This window comes from Chenopodium album, chromosome 3, assembly GCF_948465745.1.
Source record: "Chenopodium album chromosome 3, dcCheAlbu1.1, whole genome shotgun sequence".
NCBI lineage: Eukaryota > Viridiplantae > Streptophyta > Magnoliopsida > Caryophyllales > Amaranthaceae > Chenopodium > Chenopodium album.
In genome coordinates, this window is record NC_137836.1 from 1,187,849 (window position 1) to 1,205,159 (window position 17,311).

General features: G+C 34.3%; 1 long non-coding RNA gene across 5 annotated transcripts; it reads left to right on the forward strand.

Annotated features, from left to right (window-relative positions):
* The first annotated feature begins 36 nt into the window (after positions 1-36).
* On the forward strand, positions 37-9,979 carry LOC145609924 (uncharacterized). 5 transcript variants are annotated; one of them, XR_014106199.1, is made up of 5 exons: positions 37-220; positions 355-404; positions 1,885-2,010; positions 4,400-4,481; positions 9,391-9,979. It is a non-coding gene; the product is annotated as an uncharacterized LOC145609924 (long non-coding RNA). The 5 variants fall into 5 exon arrangements; XR_014106198.1 differs by lacking the exon at positions 9,391-9,979 and adding an exon at positions 5,640-6,462; XR_014106200.1 differs by lacking the exon at positions 9,391-9,979 and adding an exon at positions 5,640-6,462 and having other exon boundaries at positions 1,902-2,010.
* Positions 9,980-17,311: the final 7,332 nt, after the last annotated feature.

Below are 17,311 nucleotides of genomic sequence, written 5' to 3' on the forward strand. Positions count from 1 at the left end.
TTCTAGATAGTCATGTCCGAGTTCTATGGTGTTTTTGACAGGGATTGATGATCAATGCAGCGTGATGAAGGTTTCTGCTTTGAATGGCGTTGGAAGTATTACTCCAAATTAATTTCTGCTGATATTTTGGAGTTCTGACTACCTCCCATGAACATTAATAAAGTTCAGAGCTGTGGAATGAACTGGATATCTAAGGATATGTTTGAAGCTCTGGATGGCGGTAAGCTCATAGATTGGCATGCTTGCATTGTGCTCAAATGAACTTGATAGATTTGGAAAATTATAGGTTGGGCAAAAACTTTGTATTTGTTGTCTGTATTTCTTAAACTTTAACTTCCATATTCTTTTGTGCAGATTTTGGAGTTAAATATACATTGTAATGGCTGCAAGACTATGTGGAACAGGTATTTTATCTTAGTGCAATTCATCTCTTGAACTGTTGTACCTATCTTCATTCATTACTCTATTATTATTAGGTTGTACTGTTCATTTTTGGTTCTCTTAACATTTTACGCATAACTTTTCTGATTAAGAAAAGACTTGGGCATTCGTTTGACATTATATATTCCAAAGAAGGGATACTATACTTCTAAATGTGTGTGTGCGCGAGTGCATGTGCTTCGTAAGTACTTTGTAATTGAATTGTATGGTTTCTGCATCTAAAGTTTACTTTAAATACTGAACTTAGAACTTCATAACTAAACAAAGTAGGTTGGATTTTGAGTCTGCCTCTTGTTGTAGGTGGATGGAAAAACCTGCCATATGTTTCTATGTGTTTGTTTTCATGTGTGGGAACATGTTCAATGCTTTATGTAATTTCAGAAAAAATAATATTCTATGCTCCTAGTCAACTCTAAGAACGTAAGAGATATTTTAGGAAGCAATTGATTTAAGAAATATGTTGCTAGAGATCACTGACTTGGAATACTGTCTCAACCTATTTGAAGAGATATTAGCGGTCAAAGAAATTGCACAACCATGTTTTCCTAACATTATGGAATAGATGTAGTAGCAAATAAGATAGCTGATGTGAAGTTTTTGTGAAGTTACTAGCCTTGAAAAGTCAAGAAAGCAACTTTTTTCAGTCTAAGTTCAAAACTAAAATATCTGTTGCGAGACTTGTCAACCGCAGAATTGCTGCACAAAATGCTAAGTAAGAAGTATGCATTTACTTTACAAATTTGCATCATCTAATTACAACATGATGACCTGTAATTATCCTACAAATACATGTACCATGTGCCTTATCTGTTTCCTAGAGACCTTGAAATTCTTGAGGAGAAACACAATAAGAAAGAACTTCCCTCCCCACCCCCCCCCCCCCCCCCCTCAAAAAAAAAAAAAAAAAAAAAAAAAAAAAAAAAAAAAAAAAACTGAAGACAAGGGAGGGTATAGTGATGAGGTTAATGAGTTCCGTTCAGCAGATTCCATATGGGGTGATGGTTTCGAGTTACGTGGAAGTCTTGGGGTTATGCTGATGCTCCTATGTGAGATTATCATGTCAATTTCTGTCATATCCATGCTCGTATTTGCGTGTGCCGATGATGGTGAACCTAAAAAACATCGCACTGGAGGTGCAGGGTGTGGGGGTGGTGATGGAGGAGGTGCAGGGTGTGGGGGGTGGAGGTGGCGGAGGGTGTGGAGGTTAACAAGTTGTAAAATATCAGTACACCCTCGTAGTATATACATCTATATATGTGTTATGTGAGTGCTCGTGCTGGTGTGCGTATATATCCCTGTGAATGGTTCAGAAATTTCTATTGGAATCTAGCGAAAAAAAAAAACATGTTTAGTTTTTCTTGTATAGAAACTACTCGTATATATTTTCCCTGTTTATGTTATACTCGAGTACTTAATAAAAAACTGAGTTCTTAATATCTGTAGGCATACATTAATTGCAGTGGGAATTCTACTTACAATAGAGAGTATATTTCTGCTAGTGGCTGATGATTGACTGACAAGCTGCAAGCGAGCTGGAGCTCATAAGTACTTGCAATGTATCATGTCAGCGTATGTAATTATCAATGCTAGTTTCCAAGTTTCCATAGAATAGATGTGTTTTTCAAACTTTATTTTTTAGCCTTTTCCATCCTACAATCTGGCTTAATTTAATACCTCTTATATTCTCCTTATTCTAGACACCTTATTCATTTATTAAATGAGTGATGATTTGACAGTGATAGGAGTCCTTCCCTTTTGTAATCTACTCTTCCCTGCGCCTTCATTTGTGATGAGTATCATGTTTCCAAGCTTGTATTTTCTTTACACTAGATTCTAGAAAGGAGTCGTAACTTAATTATCCATGATAATAATGTCTTTTAGAGTAAAATGATCATCGAAGATTTATGCCACAACTAGTTTGTCTGTCCTTGAGAAATTTTGGTGGTATATGTCTATTTAAAGCGAGAGGAGGAAAAAGTTCATGCAAGGGCAAAAAGTTTTAGTTTAGTTTAGTGTTTTACTTATTTTTTTTTAATTTTTTTTTTTTGGAGGAAAACAAGAGCAAGTTGATAAGATCCTAAGATTGACTTTTTTTTTATTTTTTTATTTTTTTGAAGAGAGTTATTAATCACCATGAGATGCTACAATGAAATTTTAATCAAAAGGATACATAACCAAACCTTCATTTCTATTAGAATTTGCCCTCTGATATCTGAGAATTTCTGAAGTCTGAACGTCTACAAGAGACTTTGAAGTTAATTTATGTGAAGTTTAGGTCTGAATCTCTGCTTTTCTGGTTATTATTTCAAGTATTTAGTATTCTGTTGGGTATATGGACGGGCACAGTAGTTTTTATCATTAGGTAAAATGAACAAGAAGGGGAATATCTGTTAGAGGGAAGTGGGAAGTTGTTAGTCTATTAATAGAGGAGATTAGGGAGAGAAATTATGGAGATTGTTGAGAAGTTGATTTTGTTTTTGTCGGTATTTGGAGTGTCTAGCCACTCAAAAATTTTGTCATTATAATTCAGCTAGAGGTAGAATGAACAAGAAGAGGAAAATCAGTTAGAGGGAAGGTGTTAGCCATAAATAGAGGAGAAGTTGATTTTGTTTTAGACTGTTATTAAGACTGTCTAGCCACTCAAAAGTTTGGGGGCAAACCCCTTTTTATGATTTAATAGCATCGAAGTATAATCTCCAATCAATTTCACCCAAAATCTCTTCCCCGTTTCCCCATTTCTGGCTTTTTCAGTGTAATAAACTTTCTATAAAGCCATATAATATTGATTCAGGCTGAATAATTTATACAGCTGATGCTTCTTGCCAACTCACTTCACAACTTTGATACCAAACTCCAGTTCTTTCGAGGTAACTGCAGCCTGCAGCTCTGCTAATACGAACAAAGACAGGTTCTTCTGCCAGAAATCAGCAGGAACTTATTTCGAAAAACAAATGTTCTGTTGTTTCATCTTTATTTCCATACAAGCAGCATGATGTTTATTCCAGATTTTAATATTGGCAACCTGTGAAAGATGCATAACCAGTTTTGGCCTTGTGGGACTTCATCAGATTATTTTACACTATATGTTAAGTTGGATGATCTGTGTGCCTACCTTATGACAAACCTGAGTATCTGAGCCTTTTCATGTATTGTTTGTTTGTGCTTCAAGGACTGCATGATTGCTGCTGCATCTTACAAGAAGTATAAATTGACCAAATCTAAATATCTTAGTCCTCGACATTCAGAAGCTCATAGAATTTTTTTGATGATGTTAACTGACTTTGAACCTTTTTTTTTTTTGAAAAAAAAAACTCTCATTTCTCTTGAATGTGTGATAACATCTTCCCTTTATAAACTTGTGTTTTTGCTTGTAGTTAGTTTTCTTTATATCTTGTAATTTTCTGGTGCTGTGGCCTAAATCTTATAGACCTTAGGGTGATGACTTATATTATAGTGATTTCCAGGAGTTTCAGATTATGACAGAGATTGAAAATCAATCCGATGCAATGAACTAGTTTGTTTTAAATGGAATTTTATATTAAGTATTTCTCCTTTTTAGAACTTTGCTGATATCAATATCAGAGCTGGGGAAAGAAAACTTCAGATATCTAACGATTTCTTAAGCTGTGTTTCTGGATGATAGGTTAGCATTTACTTCGTATATATTTGCATGACTTAAATTTATTTTAGATGAACTTGATTGACTTAACTACTGTTAAATATGGCTTAGTATATCATTTTATGTATATATGTTGTCTGTATTAAAGCTCAAACTTTAGCTTCCCTCATACAATGATTTTGTGCTAGTTTAACTACCTTGCACTGGGTTTTGTGAGAGCTATGGAACAGATTCTCAACTGACTGGAGTTCAATCATTTTCTGACTGTAGCACCTCCTTCCCCCAACATTTTATTAGCTTAGCTTATTAAACCTATCTTTTCTTTCACATTCTACACAGAAACATGCATACATATGAAAAGGAAAGCGGTCTTTGGATGATGGTTTTGATGAGGAGGCATAGTATGCTTGTCTATTTGCAGGTATGTGTTACTGGCCAAATTATAATTGACATATTGTTGAAGTATAGCCTTCCCAAACAACACATGTAAGTATGCGACATTTATAAAGGAAGAGAGTTAAAAACACTTTTAAGACTATATAAAGCTAAGGGGCTACTCCTCTTATTGCATATGGCTTTGAGAAGGAATCTCCTTAGACATGTGAAGTGGACTGTCTCTCTCTAACTTGATGATAGGTGCGGCCCAAACCCATAATTAACACATAGGAAGTACGGACTGGAAATATAAAAATCCACTTTTGCAGTGTGTTTAAACTGTGTTAAGTGTTTTGATACGTACTGCATGTAGAATGATGCAAGTACACAAAGGAGAATGGATTTAATTGCAGAATAATGCATTTAAAATCTTTTGTTACAAAAATTTCTGTCCTATGTAAAAACCTGTGATGACCTACCTGATGACATCTTAGGATGGAAGAGCTGCAAAAAAGAATAAAATTTTCAAATTGCTAAAGTTCTGTGTGTTCATGTGTTTATGTGCTTGAGAACGTATGCTTGTGACCACCAATGCACAACATAGCAGCCGAATGCAGATTAGTTGTCAACCTTGAAAATGATCTGATAAACTTGTGATTTGTCGATATTGTTTGATGTCTGACCAGTCTGATTTTTAAATTAATGGATTTTCTGTCATATTTGTTAGTGGCACGGTTTATGCAATTTTCATGTTGAAAGCTATTTACTGATTAGTGATTACGATAGTTTAGGAACAAAATGAATTTTGAAGCACGATACTGTCCAATAGCGTAGGACAATCGGTATGGTTTAACTTCAAAACCCACTAAGATAGAGGCTAAGGAGACTTTTTTGGTCCGTCTCAATAATAGTGTCATTTAGGCTTGGAGTAAATGATCAGTAGAGAATATAATAAATTTTTGTTACAAATTAATGATTACGGAGATTTCTTCTGTTAGGAGAACTTCCTTTGTAAAGTTATCAAGCAATATGTACTCAGTCTAGGTATGAAGTTTAACACTAAAAACTAGTTGTGAGACTGGTTCATAAGCTGACTTTATGAGTAGTATGTGTCCTTCAGAAAATATAAATATAACATGATGACTTCATTGAGATATTTACTTATCCTATAAATACCCTTACCCTGTATCTTTTCATTTCCCAGGGAACCCTGAACTTCCTGAGGGACAAAACAAAAGTACGAAGAAAAAAAAAAGGTGAAGAGGAGATATTCCAAGTTTATAATTGTGATACACAAATTCACCATTATCCCAGATATTTTACCCTACTATCCCCTTAAATTTTCTATCCCAACCTTATTTATAGGTTCCCCGAGTTTCCATAATACCTTTGTGACATTCATTATATCACATTTATAGATTTTGAAGCCCTTGCTAACAGGTTTAAGTGATGAGGCTTTTAAGTTCTTTTAATGGTGAGCATATTCCGTATGGGGGTGGTGGTTTTGAGTTACTTGAAAGCACCCAAGGTATGTTGGTGCTGCTCTGTTTGATGGTCATGTCCATATCAATTATGTCTATGATTGTATTTGCCTGTGCTGATGATGGTGAACCTGGAAGTAATCGCAGTGGTGGTGGTGGATTCTTTGCTAGTGGTGGAATGCTTGCTAGTGGCGGTGGAGTAGGAGGCGGAGGATGTGATGGTGGAGGATGTGGTGGTGACTGAGTTGTCTTAAAAAATATTGAGCTGCTGCTACTTGCTTGCTGGGTTCCCACTTCTGAATATGAAGATCACAATCAATTCAAACCCTACTCTGAAAAAAATATTGAGCTACGGAGTATAAGCCATAGGATAAGGGGATACAGGTGACCCAAACCTTGTAAAAATAAAATAAAATTATTGTGTATAATTTAACATTATGTAAATAATAATATAATCTTAGTTCTGTGAGTGATATGGGAAGATGATATGTGTACAATCATTGTTCATTGTTTGACATAGTAAAAGATATAAATTATAAAATTATTGTTGTGAGTTTGTTTTTGAGTTTTAATTATTAGTTGACATAGTAATGTAATAACGACCTACAGTATAATATGTTAAGCTTATACAATTATACTTTATAGCTTCTCCGCTTCTTAAAATTCTTCCTACTAACAATTATGAGGTCAAAGTTACAAATCTTTAAAAACAATAATATGATTGGAAGTAATATATTAATTTGTTATTAAAATATGAAGCATTTTTCAATTTATTATCTTAGTTCTTAAGAAAAATAAAATATATGATTGAAAGCTCATGTGGAAAAGAAAGGTTTACAGAAACCTATCCATCTTTGATAGATGGATTGATACCTATCACCTCTGCACGTCTGGAACGACTAAAATTGCTTGATTAAGAACGTTGATCATTCCTTCTTTATATGTGCTAACCTACTAGGCATAATGATCATGGCTTCTTCAACTGCTTTATAAAGTTGGAAAATGTGTGTGTTGTACATAACTTTGATATTTTAGTTTAATTCTACATGGATCGCGGATTACATTATAACAGCTGTATCATGGTGCTATTGCCTAAATTTATAAGACCGTAGGGTGACTGACTTCTATAGTAGTGTTGGCAAGGTCTACAGGATCTATAATTAATGACGGGGGGTTTAAGATCAATGCGATGCAATGAACTAGTGTGTCTTGATACTTGATAAGTTGATAGGAAATTGAAGTATCACTCCTGTTTGCACATTGTTGACATTGTGGATTTTTATCAACCTTTCTTGGATTTGTAATGGATAATGGGTAAGCATATTGATTTGGCATGTCTATCATTGACCCGTTGTTATAAGATGAACATAAAGCCGTAAAGTGGACCTATAGTTATATACGAGTAGCTTTTTAATTATAACTTATAGCTTCTATATATGTATTTAGTACTAATTGATAATAAGACTTCTTTGCATTAGGTGCTATGACTGCCACGAAATACACTTAACTGAGTGAAGGTCATATTTCCAAGTATTGATAATTTTGACATAGGAACTTATGAAGTATGGACCGGAAATATAGAATCTACTCTCGCGGTGTATTTAACTGTGTTAAGAGTAAAGTGTTGCAGTAGCTGTTATATGTAAGCATGTTGTAGAATAATGCTGTGTGAGTACCCAAAGGAAAATGAATATAAGTTCATTGATTGAACTATGAAGTTTTAATTAGGAAAAATTCATACCATTAATCCCAACTATTGGATGTCTTCTCATATTAATCCCAACTATAGGTTATTCTAGAATAATCCCAACTATGGGAGGTGTCTTCTAGAATTGATTTGTGACCTGTTTTAACTTATTAAACCGGTTGTTTGTATGAGGTGGCATATTGTGATTGGCTTATACTTTTTTTTTTTTTTTTTAAAAAAAAAAAAAACAATCTACAATAATATATCTTAAAAAAAAAAAAAAAATCGACCCTGTCCTTTTTAAATTATTGAGTTCAGGGAAGAAGACAGAAAGAGAAGAGCTTACATTGTTGATTGAACATGACATCAACAAGAAAAATTCCAATGCAACAACATACAACTACTGTACAACCTATCTATACTAATATAAACTATCATTGTCGTTTATGATTTTTCATTATATAAATTATTGTTGTTTGTCCATTGATTTTAAATGAAAAAACACAACAATCATTACTTTTTAATGAAGAGGAGAGAAATTAGGGGCAAGATGAAGTAAGGGAATGAAAATGCAATGGAAATATGAGGGATCGGAGAAGCTGAACTTGATCGGTGCGTGTTGAGTAAAAGTAGTAATACGGCAATACGCTGATCAGTGGTGTAGATATGGTGTGCGGTGTTTTGTGGCTAACAAAGAAAGCGATAAATGGTGGTTATTTGTTCAAACCACCCACCGAAAGGAAAGAATGGGAAGGTCGTAATCGCAGCCGAGGTCGACAGTGGTCAACAATGGCATTAAGATGAGAGAGCAGCAAAGGAGACGTTGAGCCATTAAGGGCAAGCAAAAAAATGGTGCACATACGTAGGTGGCTGGGTGGTGGAGGGGAGCAAAATAGGAGTGGCGGACCGGTGGTTATGGAGCTGGGCAAGGGGAGGAGAGAGAAAGATGTTTAAAATAAAAATATAAAAAAAACTTTACCTGCTTAACCGGTTACAAGTCATACCGGATCATTTTTGGAAGACATTCTTCATAGTTGGGATTATTCTATAATAATCCATAGTTGGGATTAATTTGGGAAGACTATCAACAGTTGGGATTAATCATGTGAATTTTTCCTTTTAATTTGTTCCTGAAATTGCTGTTATGTCAGAATGAAGTATGGATGAAATTGCGTGTTATGATCATCTACCTGATAGCATCTTATTAAGTTATGATGAACAGGGAAAATGAATGAGAATTTCAGATTGCTAATTTGTCTCTGTGTGTTCGCTCATTAGCGTCTTATGCTTGAGCATATTTATCTGTAATGCATGATTGATATGTTAAAATTGCATTGGGTGCTCTGCTTTTATGTTGTTTACCGAGTCTTTAATTCTTGAGATTTTTTGCATCATGTTGTTAGTGGTTTTGATGCAAATTCTTTGAATATTATGTTCAAAGTCCTTCAGAGATTACGATAGGAAATATAGGAAAATAATGTATTTAGAAGCAAAATACAGTCCAAAACTGTAGGATATAATCGGTTAGCTTCAACATCAATCTACGTCTTCCTCTTAAGGAGACTTTTCTTTATTGTCCAAAAAGTAGAAAGTTAGAAACAAATATGAAGGAAAATTCCGAGTTTGTAGTAGTGACAGTGACACAAATTTTACGTATCATTGTGACATTCCTCTATTATATATATCCTCTTAAATTCACAAACCATTTTTTATAGGTACTCCGCGTAACCAAACACCCATTGTGACATTCTTCTAAATTAAGTTTATTACTCTTGTAAATTTGGCAGCTCTTAGAGTGAAGAGATGAGGCTTTTGAGTTCTCTAAATGGTGATCATATTCCGTATGGGGACGGTAGTTTTGAGTTAATTGAAAGCACCCAAGGTATGTTGGTGTTGCTATGTTTGATGGTTATGTCCATTTCAATTATATCCATGCTTGTATTTGCATGTGCTGATGGTGGCAAACCTAGAAAAATGCATGGCCGCTATAGTGGTGGTACCTATACCGGTGGTGGTGGTGGAGGATGTGGAGGAGGTGGTGGTGGTGGAGGATGTGGAGGAGGTGGTGGTGGTGGCGGTTGTTAAAGTACATTTAAACATCAATCTTCGACTCAATAATCATCCGTTCCTTTTCTGTGAACTCCCGGTTGTAAAGTCATAGTTAAACATCAATCTTCGACTCAATAATCTTTCGTTCCTTTTCTATAAACTCCCATTGTTTGCCACTTTTTTTTTTTTTAAGTAGATATACCAAGTATATTGTAAAATACAACTACATATGTACTTTGTTTTATATGTGAAAGTGTTTGTACGGTGGCTGTTGCTACTTGCTAGGCTTCCAAATGTTGCTATTTATATTATTTTGTTTATTTTTTATTTTATTTTATTTTTATTTTTGTTTTTTTGTGCACCCTAAGCATTTTTATGTAAGTGATTATTATGTATAATATGAAAGTATGGATATAAACTACAATAAAATTTCTAATAGTTCTGTGATATGGAAAGATGATACTCCATATGAAGTATAACATTATTCATAATGGGTTGAAATTGTAATTGATTAATTATACAGATCATTAATATGAGTAATATAGTATCTTTTAATTAGTTGACATAATAAAATTACTCTTTTTTTTTTATTATTTTTTGGCAGAAGTGAACGAAGCCCTAAGCTAGGATCCTTTTCTGAATAGCCAGGTTATGTGCCTTAGCAACTATAGTTCTCAGAACATAACAGAAACAAATAAAGTTCAAAATTTCAGATTAATACATCAATTTAGGCATTAACTTGGACGTTAGAGCCTTAAAATTCATCTTGCAGAAACCATTCGTAACCCGAACTCAACCACAATCGTCCATACCATCAATGTGTCACCCTGAATTATATCCTAAACACATTCCCACAAAAAACTGTTTATTAGTCTTGAAAGATCAGAAAAATCAACCCTGCATCAAAGTTTTGTTGAAAGCAGCATTAATTGCTGCACGCGTCACTAAACAGACTATGCTTAGGAAGTGTGAACTGTATATAACTTTTGTAGTGTGTTTAGTTTCAACATGTAGAATGTTTAGTATGCTGCAAGTACACAAAGAACGGATATTAGTGGCAGAACTAATTGAATTATGCAATCAAAATCTTTTGTTACCAAAATTTCTGTCTTATTAGGCAAATGATGTAAAAACCTGTGATGATTGTCTACCTGATGGCATTTGAGCTTGAGTGCGTATGCCTGTGACCACCAATGCACTGATGCACAACACGTACTGTTTGGTTATGGTTTGATGCAATTTTTACGTTGGAAACTTGTGGTTTGTCGAAATTGTTGGAAGTTCTTTAGATATTACTATCAGAATATATGAACCAAATGTATTTTGAACCAAGATACTGTCCAAAAGTGTTGGTTTTCAATATTTATTAGGATTGAGGCTAAGGGGACTTTTCTTTATTCTAGTTTTCTGCTCCACTTTTCTGTTGGGTCCGTATTAATAATAGTCTCATTGAGGCTTAAAGTGAAAAAACAGAGTTTAAATTATTTTTCTTACAAAGTTAGTGATTAGGGAGATTTCTTGCCGTGAGGGGTAACTTCTTTTGTAAAGTCAATAAAACGATCTGTACTCAGTCTAAGGCGTGAAAGGTCAACACTAGAAACTTGTTGTGAGCCTCATCCATAAGCTGAAATTATGAGTAGTAGTATATCCTTTAGAAAATATAAAATAACTTGATGATTTCATTGAGATGTTTATTTATCCTATATATAGCTATTCAATGTCCTCTATTTTCATTCCCTTACATATTTTATAGGTGACCGGAGTTTCCTAAACACCTTTGTGACATTCGTTTAGAGTGTATCACAATTATAAATTTCGTAGCCCTTGCTAACAGGTTTAAGTGATGAGGCTTTTGAGTTCTTTTAATGGTGAGCATATTCCGTATGGGGGTGGTGGTTTTGAGTTACTTGAAAGCACCCAAGGTATGTTGGTGCTGCTATGTTTGATGGTTATGTCCATATCAATTATGTCTATGATTGTATTGGCGTGTGCTGATGATGGTGAATCTGGAAGTAATCGCAATGGTGGTGCAGGTACCTATACTAGTGGTGGATTCTTTGCTGGTGGCGGTGGAGGATGTGGTGGAGGAGGCGGAGGATGTGGTGGCGGTGGAGGATGTGGTGGCGGTGGAGGAGGTTGTTAATATATAGTAATACGTCAATCTACGACTGAGTAGTCTTAAAACATCTATTTAGTTTCTAAGAAGAGTAGTTTGTTCGTGTTTGCGCGAAAGTTGTATGTAAGGTGGCTGCTGCTACTTGCTGGGTGCCCATTTCTGAATATTGAGCTATAAGCCATAGGATAGGGGGATTACTGTAAAAAAAATTATTGTGTATAATAATATTATGTATATTATAATATGTTATCTTTTAGTTTTGTGAATGATATGGAAACAATATGTGTTCGATCATTGATTCATTGTTCCTTGTTTGACAAAGTAAAAGATGTAAATTACAGAAAGTATTGGTGTGAGTTTGTTTTTGACTTTTTAATTATTAGTTGACAATTTGACATAGTAATGTAATAACGACCTACATTGTATAATATGCTAAAGTTTATAGCTTCTCCGTTTCTTAGAATTCTTCCTATTAACAATTATGAGGTCAAAGTTGAAAATCTTTTTTTTTTTTTTTTTTGAAACAAAAAGTTGAAAATCTTTGATGACAATAATATGATTGGAAGTAATATATTAATTGTCAAAAATAAAAATAAAAAATAGAGCATTTAAAAATATATTTTCTTAGTTCTGAAGAAAAAAAATGATTGAAACCTCATGTAAAAATATGTTAAGTGTAAGTTGTTGCAGTAGCTGTTAATCCTGTTATATGTAAGCATGTTGTAGAATGCTGTTATGAGTATCCAAAGGAAAATGAATATAAGTTGATTTTGTTCCTGAAATGGCTGTTATGTCCTTAAGAATTATGGATGAAATTGCCTGCTATGATCATCTACCTAATAGCATCTTATTAAGTTATGATGGAGGAACAGCAAAAATGAATGAGAATTCAGATTGCTACATATGTCCGTGTGTGTTCGCTCACAAGCGTCTTATGCTTGAGCATGTGTCTGTAATGCAGGATTGATATGTCAAAATCGTTTTGGGTGTTCTGCTTATATGGTGTTGTCCGAGTCTTCACTTCTTGAGACTTTTTGCATCATTATTTTGTTAGGGGTTTGATCATTGATGCAAATACTTTGAAAATTATGCTCAAAGTTTTTTTGAGATTGCAATTGGATATTTATGAAAATGATTGATGTATTTAGAAGCAAGATACAGTCCAAAAACCTAGGATATGATCACTAAACTTCAACTTCAACTTCAACTTCAACATCTGCTAAGTAATGTACTAGGGAGACTTTTCTTTAGTGTCTAGAAACAAAGGAGAGTTTTACGTACTCCACTTTTCTTTTAAGTTCGTTTCACACGACATTTACTCCATTTAGGCTTGGAACAAATAATTAGAGACATAGAGCGTTTAGTATTTTGTACGAAGTATACATCCTGTTAACTTTGCAAACCCTTTTTTTCCAAGTAAACCAAGTAACCACAACACCTAGTGTATCACTCTTGTAAATTTGGCAGTTCTCACTAATAGAGTGAAGTGATGAGACTTTTTAGTTCTCTAAATGGTGATCATATACCGTCTGGGGGTGGTGGTTTCGAGTTATCTGAAAGCGCCCAAGGTGTGTTGGTGTTGCTATGCTTGATGGTTGTGTCCGTTTCAATTATATCCATGCTTGTGTTTGTGTGTGCTGATGGTGGTGATGAACCTAGAAAAAAAGGTAGTGGTTATGTTGGTGGTACTTTTAACAGTGCTGGATTCATTACTAGTGGTGTAAGTGGCAGTGGATGTGGTGGAGGCAGCGGAGGAGGAGGTGGAGGTTGTGGCGGAGGCGGAGGAGGTGGAGGTGGAGGCTGTGGTGGTGGTGGTGGTGGAGGATGTGGTGGGGAAGGGGGTGGGGGTGGAGGATGTGGCGGGGGTGGAGGTGGCAGTTGCTAACAGTATTAAACATCAAACTTATACTCAACAAGTCATCAATAATAAGTTTCTTTTCTATAAACCTTTCTTTGTTTGGGTTTGTATGGAAGTGTTTGTAAGGTGGTGGTTGCTACATGCAAAGTCGTCAAAATGTTATTAAGGTTAATTTTTATTTTGTTTGGTCATTTGGTGTGCCTCAAGTTTTCATATGTATAAAAAATTAATATGTGTAATAATATGACAATACAAATATAAGGCAATTTTGTTTTTTACCACCTCACAAAAACACGAAAATCTCTTTAACCACCTCCCAAAAAAAAAGTATTACTTTACCACCTCATAAAAAACACGAAAATAGGTTTTACCACCACTTAGATGATTCCGTTTAGGAATGTGTTAAGTGGGCCCATAAAGCCACGTGTCGTGTTATTATTGGCCAAAAAAAGAAAAAAAATTTAAAAAATAAAAAGAAAAAAAATTTAAAAAATAAAAAAACCTAAAACTACCCAGCCACCACCACCGCGCCACCACCCAACCCACGACTGCCCCCCCCCCAAACCTACCACCGGCGGCGCGGCTCCACCCCCTCCCTCTCCCAACCCACCTGAACGCCCCCTTCCCTCTCCCGCAACCGCAATCGACCCAAAAACCACCGACCCACAACCTTCAATGACCACGAATCCCCCTAAAACAGCCACGATTCCGGCCACAAATGGTCGAAATCGGCCGGTTAAGGCCACTCAGCCCCAAAACCGGCCGATTTCGGCCATAATCGTGACCGTATTAGGGAAGGAGGGTTTTGGGTTTGGTGGTTTTTGGGGGTGTTTCGGTTGCGGAAAAGGGACGGGGAGGGTTCAGGTGGGTTGGGAATGGTGGTGTGACGCGGGTGGTGATTTCGGGGAGTGCTGTGGTGAGTTGGGGGAAGGCGGCGGCGGTGACGCTGTGGTGGTGGCTGGAGTAGTTTTAGATTATTTTTTTTTTAATTTCTCTTTTTTTTTAACAAATAAAATGCTGACACGTGTTACTGTGGGCCACACTTAACGGAATTTTTGGATGGAAACCGTTAAGTGGTGGTAAAACCTATATTCGTGTTTTTTATGAGGTGGTAAAGTAATACTTTTTTTTTGGAAGGTGGTAAAACATATTTTCGTGTTTTTGTGAGGTTCCCAAATATAAATTATAATGATATATCTTTATGTTATAGCTCTATGATATGGAAAGATGATAATTTAACTTTGTATATGTTCATAATTTACGGCGCTAGTATTATCTTTTACCTTAGAACTCGTCTTGCATTGGTCGAGATTGTAATTGAAAAATTATACATATTACGAATGTGAGTAAATATACCTTTTATTTATAATAACGTATTCATTAGTAAAGATAACCTCCGAGTCATTTTTGTGAAAGATGGTTGTTCATTTGTTTAGGTTGCGTTGTTGATTGTTCAGGTTCAAAGTTATGTATAGTTAGTTGGTCATTGAGAAAAAAGTAAACTGCATTATTAATTAATAATTCCATGGTCCATATATGTATTTATTATAAGTTCTTAGAAAAAGTCATTATTCCAATTATGTGCTACATAATCAAATATAGAAATTCTATGTAAATTTGTACTTCATTCTGACTTAGTAAATTCCCCCAAAAAACTACTCCGTAGAAGTTATCGATAATTATCAGTAGCTTTTCTTATGAGTTCTACGTCTCCATCATACATGTCTGGGTTCCAAAATAAGCCTATTCATTTTAGTCCATATATATACACCTAGTAAAATTTGGTGGAGTTGGTTGGGGTGTCACCTTATGATTTTGAAGTCACGAATTTGAGTGATTGGAGCCATTTTCTACCCTTTCCCTCTAAATATTTACTGTTTAGGGAATAACTTGGGCGTTAGAGGCTCACTCATAATTCATTTTCTACGGTTTCGGCTTCTTTTATTGATAAATAAACACTATAATCTGTTGAAAAATCAACCCTGCCTCAGTCTAAGTTGATTTTTATTAGTGCACACGTCGCTTAACAAACTATACTTAATTAATTACTTAAGAAATTTAATCATACAAGTAATGTAATAATTAATAACAACTTGATTTGATTTAATTTTATGAATGGTTAATACTTTTCCTACAAATACATGTACCCTTTGCCTTAAGGTGACCCTGAAATTCTTGTAGGGAAAAAAATCATCAGATAAAAGTGATGAGGCTATTGAGTTCTTTTCAGCATGTCCCGTATGGGGTTGCCGGTTTCGAAATGCTCGGAAGTGTTGGTGGTATGTTGGCATTGCTTGGTTTGATGGTTATGTCCGTTTCAATTATATCCATGCTCGTATTTGCGTGTGCTGATGATGGTAAAGATAAACCAAAAAAACATCATAAGAGTGGTGGTCGTAGTCATATTAGTGGTGGTGGATTTGTTTACGGTGGTTATGGAGGTGGAGGCGGGTGTGGGGGCGGAGGCGGAGGTGGTGGTTGTTAAACGTACTTATTCAAGCTAAGCTAAAGTATTTAACTTCTTCTCTTCTCAAGTACTCATAAGCTAGCTATACCTCTTCATTAATACTACGTGTGTTGTAAAACTTGTAATATGTGACAATTGTGAAGAATATCATTTGTAACACCGACTATGTATGTAGCAGTTTAAGTCTGTTGTGCAAATGATTTTGCATTGTGAAAAAATATTATTGTGTATAAGTTGACAATGTATAAATTATACTCCGTAATACTTCATCCATTTTTCTTTTATTGCGCCATAATGATTGTTACACTATTTACATTTTTTTTTTTACTATCTTTTGTGATTGATCCGTAAAGAAAAACATTCATATGGAGTCTAGTTAGATTATTCTCGAAATTTACTTTTCAAATATCAATTTTTTATAATTTTTTATTAAGTATAATTAAAGATATTAATAGCAAAAATAATGCATATGCAAGCGTGAAATCACTTAATATAATATGTGGTTTTAGTTGATGTATTCCTTTTTCATGATTTTATATTCAGCAAGATTGCATACTTCCCCCGTTTTTTAAACATTGTGCCACTTGTCTTATTAGAGAGTTTTACAAATATTGCATCATTCACACTATTAAATACCTAATGTACCCTTACTTTTTAAGGATTGATTCTTTGGATTGATTCTTTAATTTATATTACAATTACATCTACAATAATATTGTATTTTTACCTTTCTCTTTTTTTTTTCACAACCAAAAACTTCGTGTCCAACCTCTATGATGTGATATTAAAAGAACGGAGGAAGTATATAGAAAACATCAAGATAAAACTAATTAATAAAATCTCATATACGGAGTATTTTATAGTTACATTTGTTCTTACATATACATAACAAAAAAGAATTGGTATTTTGGTACTTCATACCGGCAATTTCCTTTAAAGATTGGTTATTGATAAAGTCAATAGTTCTTCTTAAGACTTATGCAATACCATCATACATTAATATATGATTCTTTTCTTGGAATCGATTCTCATCATCCGTCTTGTGGCTTTCTAAACACCAAAATATATATATATATATATATATATATATATATATATATATATATATATATATATATATATATATATATATATATATATATATAATATATATATATATATAATATATATATATATATATATATATATATATATATATATATATATATATATATATAT